The 5,479-nt window shown below is 30.1% G+C and overlaps 1 pseudogene; it reads right to left on the bottom strand.

The window, feature by feature from the left end:
• Positions 1–668: 668 nt before the first annotated feature.
• On the bottom strand, positions 669–5,066 carry LOC102605606 (stearoyl-[acyl-carrier-protein] 9-desaturase 6, chloroplastic-like; annotated as a pseudogene).
• Positions 5,067–5,479: the final 413 nt, after the last annotated feature.

Here is a 5,479-nt window from a genome sequence, read left to right as displayed (position 1 = left end):
CTTTAATTTTTAATTAATATTAATAGTTTATTATTTAATTTTTGTCAAGAAGGAATATTTTATCGAAGTGGAATGTTATGTGTCAAGGTTTTTTCGGATAAAAGAGAGAGTGCACTACACACACCGTCGATGTGTGTTTCTCAAACTAATAAGTGCTAGTTTATGTATGAAACTCACACTCTCAATAGTTTAGGTATGAAACTCAGAAAAAGGGATAGTTTAGATGTGTTTTTTGACACTTATCTCAATTTAATATATCTGAAAAAAATATTGGACATTTAAAATTAATTTTCATTAGTTACTAATCTAATTCCATCACTTTTGAAATTTCAAAATCATCTCTTTCATACAAATCAACCTCCCAGAAAAGAAACAAACTCCCTCTCTCTTGCACAACTTCTCATTTTTTTGGATTTTCTTGACAAATTTTTCTTTATTGTGATTCCTTGTTGTTTCTTTTTTTCGAGTTATTAATTAAATTGGTATAACAACTGCCGTCTGAAACAACAATAACAAATTTGGTGAAATTTCAATACTTGAGTCTAGGGAGGATAGTATATGCAGACCTTAACTTTGTGGAAATAAAAAAAATTATTTTCAAAAAACCCTCAACTCAAGTATATCAAATTCAAATATAAAAGAAAAAAATATTGAAAAAAACATAACAATTAATACGGAAAACCAGTGAAAGTCTACAAAACAGAAACAATGGTATGAAATGGATATATAACATGGTATGTTCACCTTTTTGAACATTTAACTATCTCTGGTCTGAAATTGAGGCATATAAATGGTATTCTTAATTATTATTTTTTATATGTACGAAATGAGTATATACTAACTAAGAAAATTAGTATAAAAACTATTGCTCACCAATTTTATACTCATTGAAACTATTGCTCACCAATTTTATACTCATTAAAACTATTGCTCATCAATTTTATACTCATTAACTGTTTTAGTGTGACAGTTACTGAATTAATATAATACATGAAATTTGAACTTAGAATCTCAAGATAAATTTTGAACGTCAAATTACTGAGTCAACGTGATATCTAATTTTATCTTTAGAAGATTCAAAATATCTAATTTTATCTTTAGAAGATTCAAAATATATATATACGTTAAAAAAATAATATATCTTATAAATAATATAATTTTTTACTTAAGAATTCAAGTGAATATCCTAACCATCTCGATCTAGATCCACCCCTGACCTAAGCCACAAGTGATCCTATTAACAACGTTAATGTTTATTTAGGTACTATATGCTACTTGTATACAAGTAAAATATCCTCCTTTGACAAATAAAGCCACTAGAGTATCTATTAAACTTTATTAATAAAAAGAAGTCTATTTCCACAGAATTTATGACACTTTGGAAAACCAAAACAAATTTAAAAACTTAATAAAAGTAATGGATCTAAAATAGTTTATTATGCGTCTCTACATGTTTTATTAAGGGAAAGGGGTCAAAAATATTTTTAAATAACGTGAAATTGAATAAAAATATTAATTTTCTTTAATAGTTAGTCTAAAAATATTTTTTTTATTAATATTTTGATTTAAAAATAATATCTTTGCTATTAATAATTGATCTAAATATACCTTTATTATTACTCGTGGTTGTGGATCATAAATACTCATTTTCCTAGTAAACACATTACTATTTCTTTTTTAAAAAATACATTATTTTCCTAATAAAATATTTTTTTAAAAGAACTTTTTTTCCTGATAAAACCTCTTTAATAATTTTTTCTTCTTCTTAGTCTTTAAAAAATAATAATATAGGTCATATATATAAGATCATAATAACCTCATTATTACTTTTCATTTAGATAATGATTTTAAAAAATTCCTAATAAAATATAATTTCTTTAAAAAAATTCGAATTGAAAAAGGGTCAAGAATAACTCCATCGGCGACACTTTAATACATTTTTATATTTTATGGTGTTATGATTATTGCATCTTAACTTTAAAATCAATGATTATATTAGAAAATGTTTGTCTTTCTTCAATTTGCAAAATATTGAGAAACAAAAATATTCTCTATGCAAACTATTGATGTCTGGTAATTAATTAGACAGGATATGACAACATTTTAGTTGACTGAGGACATGACCCCAAATTGAAAGACATGGAGGTTGAGGATTAGGAGAAAAGGGTAATTGGTAATCAAGTTTTGTCCTACTTCTAGCAGTATGGTTTAGGTATTATGTCTTTTTTTTTCTCAAATGTGTATTAATATTTGTTGCTACACTTGTTTGGGGAAACCCCTTGTTTGGTGTATTGCTATTTTGTCATCTCTTTTGCTCTCTTTCACACCTGCTTTTTTTAGTCGAGGGTTTATTGGAAACAACTTCCTAAAATAGAGGTAAGATTTGTTGCATCCTCTATCATTGTAAGACTCCACTTATGAAATTATACTCCCTCCGTCCCTATTTACTTGTCCATATTTCCTCTTTTAGATGCTATTTACTTGTCCATTTTGACAAATCAAGAAAGGACAAAAAAAAATTTCCTATTATAGCCTCATTTAAACTTCCCCCAACATTGATTAGTTATGTTGAATAAATTTATTTTGGAATCATAATTAATAAGGGCAAAATTGTAACTTCACTATGCTAATCATTGTTGCCTTAATATGTGTGTCATTTCTAAAGTGGACAACTAAATAGGGACGGAGAGAGTATTAAATATGTTGTTGTACTATTGCTTATTGGTTTTCTTCATACCTTCCGTAAGCGCAAACAAATTAATAAAATCTAACATCGGAGTGAATTACTAAAACAACTGAAGCAATGAGCTGTCACTTGGAATAAATCTCTGGTATATTTCTTGTTACAAGTTCTAAATTATGACATTTTGATAAATTGTATCGTTTACCCCGGGTTTCTCACCGGGTGGCTTTGTCTGTAGGAAATATAACCTTTTTCAAATAAGAGGAAAGAATTATTAGAAGTTTGATAAATTTAAAATATAGTGTCTTAAAAAAATTAATGAATTGGCAATAATAGACATCATAGAAACAATATATTAAGTTCTCCATTCAAATTTGACTTTAGACATTGATATGTTTGAGCCGTCTCTGAACCAACGTAAAAAAATGAAAAGATCCAAATATGTTCTTATATTTTGTAAAAAAAAAAAGTTCTAGTTCGCCTACATTAATAGTTGGAGTTAAATACAAAAATAGACTAGATTTACTTATATTTGACAAATAATAGAAGTTTTTCAACACGTTCACTATTTTTACTAGGGAAAACAGTTGAATTTGTTCTTAACGATATGAAATGGTAGAATTTTGGAACCTTGAAAAAAATTATATGTATTAACTTAATTAATAGTAGTAACTAGTATGTGTTTTAGTAATTTAACACTTAACAATTACTTTTGGAAAACATAAACTAATGATCAGTGTACTTCTCAAATGATTTAGCCGAATACAATTATTATTCTCTCAAACCACTTTTATTAAAAAAATATGTTACTCCCTCTGTCCCAATTTATGTGACACATTTCGAATTTCGAGATTCAAACAAGTCTATCTTTGACTGTAAATTTTTCATATATCTTTTTAATATTTTGAATTATCAATTATTGTGACTTATAGTACTTTTTATGTAGTTTACAAATATATGAATTTCATTTTTAAAAAATTTGAAGATTTCACGAGCAAATTCTCGGTCAAACTTAAACTGTTTGACTCTCGAAAAGCGAAATGTGTCACATAAATTGGGACAGATGGAGTATTATATAGGTTTTTAATATCTTAACCAAAAAGGCTATACTATTAGTGAAAGGATAAGCTTTTGATTTACATACGTCTTTCAAATGATACAATTCATCTAAAACACTCACTTCTTTATTGAAAATCCAACTAAATTTCACTCTACATGATTCTACTTTCTTGGCTCGATTTTCCAACTTCCTAACCTTAAGAGGAAATTTGCACACAAACTCCTGTGCATTCTTCGCCTCCCCTGTCAAACCTTCAAGCTTTTCCAATTTCCACTTTGTTATAAAAAAAATTCTAATATTTCTGCATAATCACAAGCTGTGTAAACCCCTAGCCTTTCGGAAATAGCAGAGAAGTTGTCGTACATATTAGAATCTTGTCCATCACTCATCAGGTGCATCGGCATTACAATTCGGTTTTTTATCATGTGCGCAATGGCTAACATAGTTGTATTTGGATCCACTTCAAGCAACTTCTCAACAATTTTTATGTAGGCATTCTCGTGCCGCTTCTCATCTGCTGCAATGGTTCCACATATACGGGCTAGCACGGGGTCTCCGGCCTCTTTAACTAGCCTAGCAATATTGCCATGCGCACAAAAATGTTGCTCGCTCTTGAAATGATGTATACACAAATCCCAAATATGGATTGTTCTCCGTTTTGTTGTCCTTCAAACATGACGAGCAACTTATCATATATATACACAATTAAACTAAATAATTGTATATAAGGTAAAAATTACCATTCCAGCTCGAATGGTATATTGCAATGTCTTCTCAATCATCATCATGTCAACTCTACCTGAAAGATAAATATAAGTTCGTAGCAAATCACCATGACGGTTCTCCTCAGCTGTCCATGCTCGAGTCCAAATTGCCCATGGACATGGACTGGACCCTGTCTCATCGCGCACTCCATCCCATCTATTAAACATGGTTTGATAAGTAGGTAAAGCATCTTCAGTTATCATATTACCTACAAGAATCACAAAATACTCATCAGGAAGCCCTAAAACTCGTTGTCTTAGTGCACGAACCTCTTCCATGAATTCGCCGTTGGACACTTGAGAAGGGTTAGGGAGAAACTCATTGGGCTGCCAACATTTCTCTACGGGCTTGAGGAAAGGTAGGATATTTTCGAAAACCCAAGATTCTAAAGACTTGAAAACTTCCATGGTTTTTGGTGGCATTGAGTGAGTTACTTAATTGGTGGCGTGATGGAGGAGCTACTATCGGTGAAGCCACTGCGAAGACTGGAGAAAACCTTTGTAATGATTTGCAATGGGGTAGGGTGGTGGTTGTAGGGGTAGGTGAGGGTGACCCCATACAATGGATGGAATGGTGAATTGAGAGAAAGCTATAGAGTGCATGGCTAATGAAAATTAAAAGAGAGAGTGACTATTATTGTTTACAAGGAAATCTTATTTAAAGGGATATTTATTTTAAGACGGACGGAGTAATAATTAAGGAGTAGCCCAAGATGTAAATGGAGCTATATGTATAGTATATAGATACTATATACCACGATAATTGACTTTTAGAAGGCGTTTGGTTGGAACAAGTTATTTCGGAATTAATTATTTCGTGATAGCTTATTTTATAAATGATGGGTAAATAATTTTAGAACTGTCTAATTAATACCTCCAACTAAACAAAAAATAAAATTGTTCAGCATTTTATCCTTGAGATTATTATATCTTATACCAGGGACGGATCCACCCTTACCAAGGGTATCAAGC

This window comes from Solanum tuberosum, unplaced genomic scaffold, assembly GCF_000226075.1.
Source record: "Solanum tuberosum cultivar DM 1-3 516 R44 unplaced genomic scaffold, SolTub_3.0 scf00457, whole genome shotgun sequence".
NCBI classification, from domain to species: domain Eukaryota; kingdom Viridiplantae; phylum Streptophyta; class Magnoliopsida; order Solanales; family Solanaceae; genus Solanum; species Solanum tuberosum.
Note: the sequence above shows the minus strand (reverse complement) of the source record. Positions and strands in the feature narration are given on the sequence as shown.